General features: G+C 39.1%; 1 long non-coding RNA gene across 2 annotated transcripts; it reads right to left on the reverse strand.

Moving 5' to 3' along the window:
• Positions 1–1,980: 1,980 nt before the first annotated feature.
• LOC143887007 (uncharacterized) lies at positions 1,981–6,638 on the reverse strand. 2 transcript variants are annotated; one of them, XR_013253978.1, is made up of 4 exons: positions 6,308–6,638; positions 3,067–3,165; positions 2,598–2,750; positions 1,981–2,525 (listed from the first exon to the last, which is right to left on the reverse strand). It is a non-coding gene; the product is annotated as an uncharacterized LOC143887007 (long non-coding RNA). The 2 variants fall into 2 exon arrangements; XR_013253977.1 differs by having other exon boundaries at positions 1,981–2,750.
• Positions 6,639–14,576: the final 7,938 nt, after the last annotated feature.

Genomic DNA, 14,576 nt, shown 5'->3' on the forward strand with positions numbered 1-14,576 from the left:
TAAAAGTCAAATTCAATAGAACACTATTGCCCTTGCAAAATGCCCTCCCTTCCTCCCCTGTTGAGTCATCCCTATCCCGGGGCGCGAGACTCCAAAAACCAAGAATCCTAATACTGCCATGTGTAACAAATAGTGGGATATGTATGTATGTGAAATCAAGACTGTTGATCTTGTAGAGCATCACAAGGCAACCCAAATTGTTGTAGCATCATAAGGCAACCCAAATTGTTGTGGCCTCATGTCGAACAGACATCCCATGCATAAGATAAAGAACTATACACGGTCTAGCCTTTGTTTGAGGAACCGTGAAAGAAGAGGCTTGAAGGATTAAGGCTCTAGGATAATCTGATTTTTAACATTTTTGGACATAAAATAGTAAACAACTATTCAAGAAGTAACTTTTATGATCAATGGTAAAGGCCAATTTTTTTTTTTAAAGGTAATGAAAATTTTATTGCCCACAACCGAAAATTACATGACGGGGACAAGGTGTCCCAGGGACAATCAGTCGAATTCAATACATGTAATCAAAACAAAATAGAAGAGATTCTATCCAATGCCAGTAGGAAAGCTTTCCTCCACAATACGTGCCATCAAAAGATTAACGCCATGTTTCGCCAAACCATCAGCCATCGAGTTCGCACTACGCCTCCTGTGCCTCAATTGAGGCTTGACCAACCGCATAATGTCTCTGATTTTGTCAATTTTGGGAGCCAGTCTCCAGGGACGATAAGATGCCCACGCTATGGCGTTCGTGGAGTCCCCCTCGACAATGAGAGGTCCCAAATTCTGATTGAGGAACCATATAAGCCCGAAAAGTAGTGCCGCACGTCACTTCCCTTCGTTAGCATCACAGTGCCCAGCCGAAGCGGGGAAAGAGGTGTAGGGTGGTCCCATCCCAGATCCCATATGTAAGTTGAGGGAGTTAAGAAAATCAGCAGTTAGCTTTTCTTGGGAGAATCCTAAACAAGGCTTGATAGATCTAGGGTGCAAGATAATGCAAGAGTTTGGGTAGAGATTGGGGGTTGGGCCGCACCATAGCAAAACATGGCGTTCAGAATGGTGGCCCACCCATGCTAATGCATAAATGTAAACTGATGGGACTCACCTTATCTAGTGTTGTTTAATGACGGCCCCGCCCATGCTAATGCATGGGTGCAAAATGATGGGCATCTCCTTGTCAAAACATGTGTTGAAAAATGATAAGCCCCACCCAGCATGAGGTATACAAAAATTTTACCATAAAGAATTCTAGTGATAATTCTCTATGGAAGAAGGGATTGAGCCTCTAGCTCAAGGGTCAAGGCTTTGTTCATTGACCTAGAGGTCAGGGGTTCAATCCCAGCTTACCAAACAAAAATTTATTGAAGAAGTTTTACAATAATTTCTTTTCTTAGAAAAATGCCAATGACAATTGAAAGAAGAGGAAAAGGATTGTGAGCTTGAAGCTCATATAGCTTATATGAGCTTGAGGGCCCAAACACATAGGTCCCACATTTTTTGTGGTGATCCAAACCATTCATTTGCAAGGCCCTGTCATAGATAGGGTGTGTACCAAAAATCAGCTCCATTGGATCATCCTAACCCCTCCAAAAGCGGAGGGCAAAAATGGGCAGATTTGTGGAAAATGATGTCTGTCCATTTTGCCCTCCACTTTTGGATGGGTTAGGATGATCCTATGGAGCTGATTTTTTGAACACACCCTATCTACGTAAGGACCTTTCAAATGAATGCTTTGGATCATCCTAATAATGTGGGCCCACATGTGTTTGGGCCCTCAAGCTCATATAAGCTATATGAGCTTCAAGCTCACAATCATTTTGCAACCGGTCTGTTGCATGTTAGACCAGCCACCTTGTGAATGGAGACAGCAGCTTTTGTCTCCATTCACGAGGTGGTGGTCTGACATGCGACAGGCCAGCTGCGAAATGACTTTTGCGATGGACGCTAGCAATTTCCATTATGGATAGATGAATAGATAGATAGATAGATGAGAATCGAATTTATAAAACTGATACTTTTGTTTAGTTAACTCGGTACTTGCCTTATGACTGCTGCCTGCTTTTCATCAAGCCACCATAAGATGAGAGGCAAGTGTTCTTAAGAATAACCGGGCATACGGTAGGTGTGTGTGCGTGTGTGAGATGGAAGTGGTTTAAATATAAGCGAAGTGGTTAAGGAGAAGAATAGAGTGATGAGAGAATTGAGGTGATGTCGGCCAAGAAAGGAGCTCTTTGCTTGATGCAGAAGGTTTGGGAAAAAATAGGGAAATGTTTTAAAAATGAATTTGAAGATGTTAAATGGGAAGAGACTCGTTGGAGACAAAATTCTGAGTTCATGTAGAAATTGAAGCAAAAGCATTTGTTCTTCTGTAGAATGACTAATGATCATGCTAAGGAGAGGATCTTTATCAGATATTTAAGGAAGAAGAGTGCTGGGAAGACATGCCTCTGTCAGGGATGTCCCTGACAGCCCTCCTTATGATGCCATCTTTACGAGGATAAGTTTTTTATGACAGAGGTACCCTGCAAGGAAAGATGCGTCTTTAGAAAAAGGAAGTTTTATTTTGAATGATACCAAGAATTGATTAGAAAAACCTTATCTGATCAGGCGAGCCCAGGCGGATTCCTCGTTTTGCTCCTCAGCCTATGGGGTATTAGCAGCGATTTCCCGTTGTTATTCTCTGCCAAAGGGTAGGTTCTTACGCACTACTCACCCGCCCGCCCGCCGCTAGAGACACCATTTCCCTTCTGCCCTTGACAAGATCGAGGAGACAATGAACTCAATATCAAAACCAAAAGATGAAACAAATGAACTAAAACAGAATATGATGTCCCACAAAAGAGTCTCTCCTCTAAAACAGAATATGAAAAAAAAAATACTCTTAATGGATTAGCCAGACTACATTGCAGCTCTAATAAAATCAAATTCGTAGAATCACCCTCGACGACCCAGGGCCACTATTCAAAATGGCAACCAGCTTCAAACCTTAAAAAGAGTGGGAAACTCACATTGCTAGTTACCATTTCAATTTTTTTTTTTAAATAATAATAAAAAGTAACTTACATTGCTAGTCTCTTATGGTCAGCAGCTCAGACAAAGGCTAATTTGACAGAACTTAAATGGTCTCTAGTCGCTCCACCAATACCAACCGGGCCAGGGTCACTGAAAATTCAAAGTAAAGTTTGCAGTGATTGAAAAGAAAATAGAACGAAGAGAATTCAGGATATTCTGATCATCATTTCGTTTGCCTATTTCCACGTGATTCTTTATAAATATATTGCTTAATTAGCAAAGAAATATAAATCCCAAAACATAGATATAGCAAATGGTTTAATCCCTAACTTTTAGACACCAACACAAATTAGAAAAGTACAATCAGATGGCAATTTACAAAATGTAGTAGTACTGTAGTAGTCATCCCTAGCTTTTAGAGGCCAACATCTCTCAATATCATATGTTGGTATGGTATTCCTATCTGTCACTAGCCTTCTCCAAGTCAGGAAGATCTGTAAGTAAATAAGCTACAATCAAGAACAGAACAGAAAAAACAAAAAGAGAATTTTTTGATCCCACCAAATCAACATGTAATCCCATTTTTCAAGAAGTATTGAACTATTGATGTGAAGTATGCGTGGCAAGAACAGGGGAGCATATGCAAAAGTGGGTTCAATGCAGGCCCTTGCTAAGGCTTTGACTCTTTTATATTTGGTATTCACCCTTTTATTGCTTGTTTTCAGTTGTCTTGAAAATGACATTAGATAGATGTCATGCACAAGAAAATGCAGTTTTTCTCGGGGGAGTCATCTTTTTCTGGAAAAAAAAATAAAAATAGAAAAACCAATAATAGAAAGTAAAACATCTCGCATCTGCCCTAGCCATGCATAGGCCAATTTATTCTGAGTGATGTTCAAAACCTGCCAACATGCTTGACTGTACAAACTGAGGCAACAGTCCAAACTCTCAGAATTGAATCCAAATTCAGAACTTATAAACATTTAGCCTGTGGCGTAGTTACATAGAAATAATATTTAGGGTAATATAAACTCTTCCATCAGAGGTCTGAACGTCTTTAGTAAACCTTTCAGGAGATAGTTGACGGTTTAATGCATTTAAATTAAAATAGAGAGCTGAAATGTTTCAATTTTATATTTGAAAAGGGGGCCTATTTATAATAGTTACAACATTCAATCAGGGCTGAACTGTGTTCAAGCTGAACTGGTCTACTAAATCTAAAATTTTCTTCTCCATTTTTTCTGAAAATATGACCAAATTATTAAATAATTAGAAGCAAAACATAAATGTTACAATAGGGGAAAAGATTGACTTGCAAAAAGGAAACTTCTACAACACCCTCCTTCACCAAAAAATCCGTAATATCTTTAGCCTCTCAGGGTACAAGAAACATGACATTCCTTTCCATGCATAGATCTAGGACACTATCAATCCAATGAGACAGCCTCCATGGTTAAGGCATAGGAACATATCAAAGAATGTCCAAAAACCATTTTAAGAAACATGTCTAAAATCGTGTTCAAACCATTTTCACCCTACCCTGATGCACCAGCTTCAATCTCAGTTTTAGTAACACAAACCAATTCTTGCTAACTACGGGTTTTAAAGAAGATTGGAAAGATTTCCCAAAAAATGCAAAGGAAACTAAAATACTTTATGTGATATTTCTCAGTTTGTAACATGGCAGATAGAGAAGGTTGTTTGCAAGTTTCGCATTTTCTACCAATGACCACTGACTTTTAAAACAACCTGTTGTTTGATGATTAGTGCCTCAAACTTGTCATTTCCCACTTCCCAACTTCTTTACATGGGTATTATTAGACCACATTAAAATTTCCCCACTAAGTACACCAAGGGTGATTTGTCTGATTGCGACAGTCTTTATACAAAATCCTTCCTAGATTGCCAACAAACGACCATGACATTTGGTCCATGAACTGAGGTGAGAATCATACTATAACTATCTTGTTTTCAACTTACATTCCTCAATCATAAAAATGCATACCTTCTATTAATTGACGCATTTAACCCCCTCGCCTACTGCAAAACCCTTATCTTAAAAAATGAGACCACCTAACTATTGGGTAACTGCTATGCCTCAACTATGCTAGGATACTTTATTCTCACTTAGGATGCAGTGTACGGATCATCTTTCCTTAATGAGTTTTATGTGGTGTCTGTGCATAGAAATCGAATGATTTACTAATGAGTGTCAATTAGTCATAAGATTTAAATCCAGTGGTCTTTTGCTTTCTCATGAGATAATGCCAAGGTTTGTATTGTTTGCAAAAAAAAAAAAAAAAAAATTGCTATTATGAGGTTCCTGACAGAGAGTTACCTAGGAGTTTAGTTGAAGTAGAACAGGAATAAATGGCAGACATAGTCATCCTTCCTCTCTCAATCTCTAGTTCTCTCACCTTGCCTCTCCCCATTCTTTCTCAATCTATCATTATCTCTCGATCTCTTGTTCTCACCTTCCCCCTCTCCATCCTCATGATCTCATTTTCTCAAGGTGGCCTCCTATCGTGCTTTCAGTGCCTCCTATAAGGTGTTCTTGTTTTCCATTTTTTAAATTCTTTCTCTATCTTTGTGGGTTTGATTTTAATTTCCATTTGGGTTTTGGTATTATTGTGGTCTCCAGGAAAATGACTCTCCAATAAAATCCGTCTATAAACACCAAAACTTTTCCTTCAATATCACTGCCAGCTAAATCAACTAAGCACTACTTGTTTTCCATTTTTATCATTTGTTAGTGGAGTTGCATACAGAGCACCACAGTGTGCGTCCGTGTGAGTTAGGATTTAAAATAAATCGGAGTGTGCATAAACCGTTTCAAAATGCTTCTTTAATTGATGATGCATTGGAATTAGCCTCAGCAGATTAGCCCTTCACACTATTCCTATGCGTGATCTTTGCTAAAACCAGGTTTTCTCTCAAGATGTAAGAATGAACAAATGCTACACCTATATCCCAATAAACTAATTTCAAGCACCCACATATACCAGTTAAAATGAAAGAAAAACATGAAATGGTGCTGTGAGTGGTTCTATAAACAAAACAAAAGTGACAAGACCTAGAGATGCCATAAATTTACAGATATCTGTATACAACCAGTTTCTTGAGGTGTTGTTTCTAGCAGAACGACGAACCATTATATCAAAAACAACCTAACCACCTAGGCTATCTTGTAAGTGCTCGATACTGGATGAGCACGAACACGATCTTGGGCGCGAAACTTTGAAGAACCCATTACTTTTATACGTTTTTAACAAAACTTTATAAACCAACTTACCAGATTCCATTGTCATTGATCCATCTCGCACAAGCGATGTCCGGAGATCGTACTGAACAGTGGAAACTTTTCTCTCCGGTCTCCTTGCCATCGTTTGCAAGCCTTGGATTCTGCGAACACATGAAAAACGTTAAACCCGCGTCGCTCTCCTCACTTCACATCCAAAAGGCTGACGAGATGCCCGGGATCTATCAATTCTTTCCGTGGATACCAAGAACTGATTTCCCTTATCTCTTCAAGGGACGTGTGTGAGTAGGGACGTGGGAGAGATACATATCTTTATAGAGTTTGAAGAATATAAACTACCCATCACCGTTTCATTCTCCCACTCTTCCCAACATTTACGTTTCCACTTCCTTTTGGTAGTTAGGTTGTTATTAAACCTCTTGTGATTCCTAAAATCATGGGCCCCACTAATCCCAACCGTCGATCTTTGCACAGGCCACCTAAGGCTGGGATTTTTCCCAACATTCTCCCACTTGGCCTACAAAGATCTACTGGCTTACCTTAGGATCATAACTTTATATGATATATGAATCACTTACCAAAACTATACTATCCGTTCAGTAAAAATGACCAACAACAAATCGTGTAACCATTGAGTCACCAACTCTACCCAATAGCCTACCCCATATTGTTACCAATCCTTACTAACATGAATATTAATGCATCTATGCATGAAACGTAAAAAAATGGTCCAAAAACAGTCATTCAGACATTCTGCCCACTTATTTACAAACCATGTAATGTGCACAAAACAAAATGGAGCGGCAGAAAATAACCACAACGTCAGAATAAATATCTCATAATGTGATCACAACCATGGTTTTAAATTTCGACCGAAATCCGAAATTTCGATTTCGGTGGGGATCGAAACCGAAATTCGAAATTTCAATTTCGGTGGGGATTGAAACCGAAATTTCCCGAAATTGGAAATTTCGTGAAATTCCGGTAATTTTGGTAATTTCGCTCTGAAATTTTGATTAAATGCCATTTTTTATTAAAAAAATTGTTACAAATTTCGGCCAAAATTTTGGAATTTCGAAAAGTCGGTCTAAATTTCGAGCCAAAATACCAAATTTCGGATTTCGGTGGGGTTCAAAATCGGCACCGAAACCGAAATTTAAAACCTTGATCACAACACAAATGTCTAGACATAATGCAAACTCCCACTATCCAAAGCCATTATGATTATCCACCAACTTTATGCATGCAATTTGATCCTTAAAGACCTCAAGTGGTAAGCTTTTGGTCATTGAGTTTGCCAACACATGTGCGGTAATCATGTGTTCCAAAGACATTATATGATTTTGAACTCTCTTCCTCACAACAATATGTCAACACATTGACTCCTTAACTTTATTTGTCGTTCTTAGAAAAGTAAACCTCAACGGAATTATCACTCTTCATTCTCAGTGACTTGTCGATTATCAAGAAGATAAAACCCTGAGATGAAATTCCGCAACTATAAGGCATAATAACATGAGGCCTTAAAATACACAAGAAACCCCGAACCTAAGCTGGAAGCAACCGATAGTGTCTACTTGACATTCTTCCACTATTCGGGACTTTCTGCAAAATATCCCAAAGCAAAACTCTAGGTGTCCCGACAACCATAAAAGGCCGGAATTAGAGTAGCCGATCACCTCAAGGCTATCCAATCTCCTAAATGTGAGCATGTAATCCGAAGTCCCTCTTAGGTAACGCATAACCTTCTTGGATGCCTTCCAGTGATCCAGACAAGGGTCACTTTGGTACCACCCAAGCATGCCAATTGCAAATGCTATATCTGGACGGGTACAAACCTGAGCATACATGAGACTCCCAACTGCCAAAGCATAAGGGATCCTCTTTATCTCATCCCGTTCCAGTGTGTTCCTGGGACACTGTAACTGACTAAATATATTGCCCTTAACCAAAGGGGCAAGACTAGGGGAGCATTTCTCCTTGCTGAACCTTCTAAGGACTTTCTCTATATAGGCCTTCAGGGATAAACCCAACAATCCTCGAGTCCTATCCGGGTGAATCTCAATACCTATCACATAGGACGCTTCACCAAGGTCTTTCATTTCAAAGTTCCTTGAAAGGAACTTTTTCGTCTTGTTCAGCATTTCCAAATTACTACTGGCAAGTAGTATATCATCAACATATAACACAAGGATGATATAATGACTCCCACTAACCTTAAGATATATGCACTCGTCTACAACGTTCTCTTTGAACCAAAAACTGGAAACTACCTTGTGAAACTTGAGATACCATTGCCTAGAAGTCTGCTTTAGTCCGTAAATTGATTTCTTTAGTCTACAGACTAGGTGTTTCTTGCCTTTAGTCTCAAAGCCATCGAGTTGTACCATATAGACTTCTTCATGCAAGTCAACGTTCGGAAAATGCAGTCTTCGCATCCATTTGACGGAGCTCTAAGTCATAATGAGCTACAAGAGCCATGACAATCCTCAAAGAGTCTTTCTTTGACACAGGAGAGAGAAGTCTCTTTGTAGTCTATCCCTTCTTTCTGAGTGAACCCCTTAGCGACTAGCCTGGCCTTGTATCTTTCAATACCGCCCTTGGAGTCCCTTTTGGTCTTGAAGACCCATTTACAGCCTACAAGCTTGGCTCCTTTTGGCAACTCAATGAGTTCCCAAACACGGTTCTCTTCCATAAAGAGCAACTCATCTTTCATGGCTTCAAGGCAGTGAGTTGATCGATTACTATCCATGGCCTGACTAAATGAAAGTGGATCATCATCCATTTCACCGTCGTAGCCACACTCATTCAGATAGACAATGTAGTAATCATCAATGGCCGACCTCCTCTCTCCGTGTGACCTGCGCACAGGCTGCTCAGTGGTAGTAACCATAGGAGCATTATGAATGTGGGGTGGAATCTCCAATGTGCCCTCCGGTGCACCAACATCCTCGACTGGAGGTATCGGTACCACTCTTTCTTGGATTACGGGGACTGGAATGGTCACTCGGTTCTCCTCAAAAGTGAATGACCTAGGCACAGAACTCCCACTAAGGTCGCCATCCTCTAAGAACAAAGCGTTCTTAGTCTCTATAATCCAGTTACTGTGAGTAGGACTATAGAACATATAACCTTTGGACCTTTCTGGATACCCTATGAAGTGACAAGTGATAGTTCTGGGGTCCAATTTCTTCATCTGTGGGTTATACACTCTTGCTTCAGCTAAACAGCCCCATAAAAGCAAATATCCTAGCTTTGGCTTTTTACCGAGCCAGAGCTCATAAGGGATCTTAGCCACAAATTTACTCGATACACGATTTAGAATATGCACAGCTTTTTAAGGGCTTCACCCCACAAGGACTCAGGCAAAGGTGAATTGCATATCATGTTCCTCACAATATCCATAAGAGTACGGTTCCGCCTCTCAGCCACACCATTCTGCTCGGGTGTACCCGTCATTGTGTACTGAACGACGATCCCATTCTCTTGCAGGTAAAGTGAGATGCACCTAGACTGTGGCCCGTATCGGAGTGTCTGCCATAGTACTCTCCACCTTTATCGGACCTCACAACCTGAATCTTTAAGTCAAGCTGTAGCTCAACTTCAGCCTTATAGATTTTAAAGGTGTCCAGGGCTTCCAACTTTTCTTTAATGAGATAGACATATCTAAAGCGTGAAAAGGCATCTATAAAGGTAATGTAGTATCTCTCGCCACTCATGGTAGGAGTCAGAAAGGGCCCACAGATGTCAGTATGAATGAACTCTAGAAGACCAGTACTCCTAGTGGCACCCTTCTTATTAGTTTTTGTTTGTTTGCCTTTAAGACACTCTCTACGAATACTAAAATTAGAAAAAAATCGAGTGAATGGAAAACTCCATCCTTAACTAGTCTCTCCATCCAATCGACAGGGATGTGGCCCAATCGCTTATGCCACAGACTAGAAGAGTTTTCATCTACTCAACCCCATTTATTGCCATGGTAACCGATTTCGTCGTTCACATGCATGCTTAACAAAGTCCGAGAAAATGAGTCATCGAAATGTAACATATAGAGATTACCCATGAGGGTGCCAGAACCAACCACAATAGAATGATGGAGTAGAGAAAAGCTATTATTTCAAAACTTAAATTCAAATCAACACGAATCAAGTTTAGAAGCAGAGATTAGGTTTCTACTCATAGATGGAACATAGAGAGTAGAGTATCTACAAGATCCAAAATAAGACCAGAATCTAAAACAAGGCGGAAAGTCCCAATCGCCTTGACATCAGCCTCTACTCCATTTCTGGCTTTAATGGTTCTCTCCCCTTTCCCGAGTCTCCGACTATAGAGAAAGCCTTACATTGAACTCGATAAGTGAATAGTCGAACCAGTATCTATCCACCAAGTAATTTTAGGAGTGTCTACCAAAAAGGACTCATGAGAAACAAAAACTAATCCGCCTATCCCGAAGACGTAGTTTGACACAGAACCTGGGTTCATTGTTGTAGAACCAGACTAAAAGTTACAATCATGCTCAAAATCTATGCACCACATAAATCCATATAGGGCATTTTATTAGTTAAATTCACGATTTAAAATAATTCAACTTTAACAAAACAGTCAGATTACAAAGAATTACGGAAAAAACATAAGTGTGTTTCTAAAAAGGTCACTAGCGTATCACCATGGCCCTTCCGTTGGGCCGAGCCACGACATAAAATCAGCTCCCACTATAGATAACACAAAGCCATAATTCTAATGAGACACCAGGCATATCATTGTGACCCTTACGTTGGGCCGAGTCACAACATGCAATCGGTTCTCAAATCACATCACTCGGCCAATACGACCAATAAGAAACTGGTTATATAGTCTAGAACCACATAAACACCTCAGTGTGAGTCTAGCGAAACACCGTCGTGTCATCGTGACCCTTCCGTTGGGCCGAGCCACGACACAAGTTGGCTTTCAACCTAGTCAACACAATACTGTGATTCTAGCGAGACACTGGCGTGTCATCATGACCCTTCTGTTGGGGGGCCGAGCCACGACACACTATCAGTTCTCACCAGTGAGACTGACTAGACCTAGACAACACGTACCAGGGGTGCTCAACACCGTTGGGCAGAAGTAGCACTCCTGACAAAGTTATTCAAGTCTAACCTCCTCACACTGCTTGTTTGCACAAAAACACCAACCCTCCATTGGGCTGACTGATGCCCTTGAACAAACAAACACAACATTAAGTGTGGTTTTATCAGTTCTGGATTTGTCACTATGTGTAACACGGTTCAACCACTAATACATAAATGATCTTGCTTTCCCAGATAAGACCGAGGTTTTTTCAGTTTTATCATTTATGCAGTGTTTCACATTATGGAAAACCAGACTTTATTCCATTAACCGTAAAGAATCATTTAGTTGATGTTTGAAAACACATGTGTAACCCAAATTTGTTCAATTGAAGCCTTGGTCATGGGTGCTTTCAAAACATACACCAAAAATTAAGTTTTCAAACATAACCTCGATAGAGACAACTGATTACAATTAAAGTTTTGCAAAACATGCATCCCACGATATCAGTTGTCAATGATTAATGGTTTCATCTCTAACAGCAAATTTCCTAGCTCATATGCCTATCTATATGGCATATGATTTCAACTTAAGTGTTCAAAGTAGAAAATGGAAACCATAAGAGATTTTGTGACAAAGTGGGACTCATCAAGGGGTTTGCATGCAAAGTTGACCCCTAATCTTTAAACACCCGAAAAATCAACATTAGCAAAGTCTCACGGCAATTAAAGCATTCATGAATAGGTTTTATTTCAAAACAAAATGAAGACCAAAAACTATTAAATAAAGGCATAATGCATGCAATTACACTATATCAGTAGCAACAAGGCCTCAGATGCCTCTTAGACCCACTCCATTAGATCTGGAACATGCCAAAACCATAGGAGCCGGTCCCGCCCTTAAGATTTTCACCCAAAATGGGTATGAACCGGGCCCATCAACAACTTTGGGTTGAACCGGACCGGTCCAAACTGGAATAAAATAACACCAGTCCAATTTTGAGTTTTAAAAAGAAAAAATTTCCATGTGACGTCATAAAAATAGGGAAATGTCTGATTGAAGTCACCCAATTTCAACATGTCCAAGTGGTGTCGAAATCCAATTCCTGCCTGAAAAAATGACACAAATACCCCTCGTCAAATCGAAATGGTTTTTACAAACTCCCTCAAGTAAACCCTATTTTCATCCTCCTTTTTTTCCAAGCAAGTTTTTACAGCCATCTTCTTCTTCCTGTTACAGCCATTTTTAGAGCCATCTTCTTTCCAAGCCATCTGTTTTCATCTTATTCTTCTTTCGAAGCCATTTTTACCTCCATTTTTAGAGGTTTCTTGAACACCGTATTTTTCTCTCTTTTTTCCTTTCCAAGCCATCTTCTTCTTCTTTCCAAGCCATCTTACATTTCATTTTTTACTTCCCTTTATTATTTTGCCACCATTCTTGAACACCGTATTTTTCTCTCTTTTTTCCTTTCCAAGCCATCTTCTTCTTCTTTCCAAGCCATCTTACATTTCATTTTTTACTTCCCTTTATTATTTTGCCACCATCGAAAACCCCTCATTTTTTTCTTCCTCAAATCCCTGGTGGTCGAAATCAAAAGGGGCGAGATTTAGATTCCGTTTTACGTTTTGAAGCCCTCATTTTCTTCTTCCTCCAAAAGCCTTGTGTCGCCGTCATTTTCTTCTTCTTCCAACCACCCGTTTTCTTCTTCCTTCAAAATCAAAATTTCCACTTGTTTTGTTCTTCCTCCAAAACCCTTGGCTTCGCCGCTGCCGTCATCGTCATCGTCTGCTTCCTTCCGGCATTTAGTTTTCCGGCGTAAATAAGTAAGTGGAAATTTTTTTTGACATTGATAATCTGTTGTTTAAACTTGATACCCCCTGTAAATATTGGATAACCCCCATTTATATTTGGAAACGTTGTTTTTCTTATGATCTCAAACCTATTTTAAAACTAATAACTGATATTTGGATTTTTTTGTTTCATTTTGTTGGTGTGTTGTGAAGAAGTTGTTATGGTATAAATTGATAACCTCAGTAAAGAATTGGATAACCCTTGTTTCTAAATTGATAACCTCGGTATAAATTGGATAACCTCGGTATAGAATTGGATAACCTCGGTATAGATAATCTCAGTATAGAATAAAGATCAGTATGGAGTTGGATACCTTAGTCTAAAATTGATAACCTCTGTATAATAGGATAACCCTTGTTTATACTTAATAACCAGTTGATAGGCCGTACTTAAAGTTAATAAGCAGATGATTTGCCATCTTTGTAATTTATATCCCCTATGTATAACTTGGCATCCCATATGTATAACTTGTCATCCCTTATGTAGAATTGGATAACCTTGTCTATAATAGGATAACCCCTCTCTATGATAGGATAACTCCTGTTTATACTCAATACCAGATGATAGGCCCTCTTTGAACTTGGCATATCATATGTATAACTTGGCATCCCATATGTTTAACTTGGAATCCCTTATGTACAATTGGATAACCCTTGTCTATAATAGGATAACCCTTGTCTATAATGGTATAAATTGATAACCTCAGTATAGAATTGGATAACCTTTGTTTATAAATTGATGACCTCAGTAAAAATTGGCTAACCTCTGTATATTTGGATAACCTCAGTCTAGATAAGCTCAGTATAGAATAAACCTCAGTATAGAATTGGATAGCCCTTGTATATAAATTGATAACCTCAGTATAAATTGGGTAACCTCTGTATAGAATTGGAAAATCCTTGTATATAAATTGATAACCTCTGTATAGAATTGGATAACCTATGTATAGATAACCTCATTATAGAATAAACCTCAGTATATAATTGGATAACCTCAGTATAACTTGGCATCCCTTATGTATAATTGGATAAGCCTTGTCTATAATAGGATAACCCCTCTGTATGATAGGATAACTCTTGTTTAAATTTATAAGCCTTGCCGTTAGATTATCCATTTGAATTACTTGTGAGTTTCACGAAATTAGATCACAATACGAACATGCAAACTAATAGATTATTTGTTTATACCTCTGGTATGAAACCAAAAAACCCATCTTTCTTCTTTGTTCTTCTATTTGTCATTTTCATATGTTTGTTTAGATGTGCTGATTTTTTATGAGGGTTCTGTTTATTGATTATGTTAGCAATGAATTCAGTTCAGTTCTTTTAATCTCTAATGTGGGCTTTTTTTTCATTTCTTTGTATCATGAATGAAGTCAGTCTAGTTTGAAGGCAAC

This window comes from Tasmannia lanceolata, unplaced genomic scaffold, assembly GCF_043159265.1.
Source record: "Tasmannia lanceolata isolate RefF3 unplaced genomic scaffold, GAP_Taslan_0.1 ptg000012l, whole genome shotgun sequence".
NCBI classification, from domain to species: domain Eukaryota; kingdom Viridiplantae; phylum Streptophyta; class Magnoliopsida; order Canellales; family Winteraceae; genus Tasmannia; species Tasmannia lanceolata.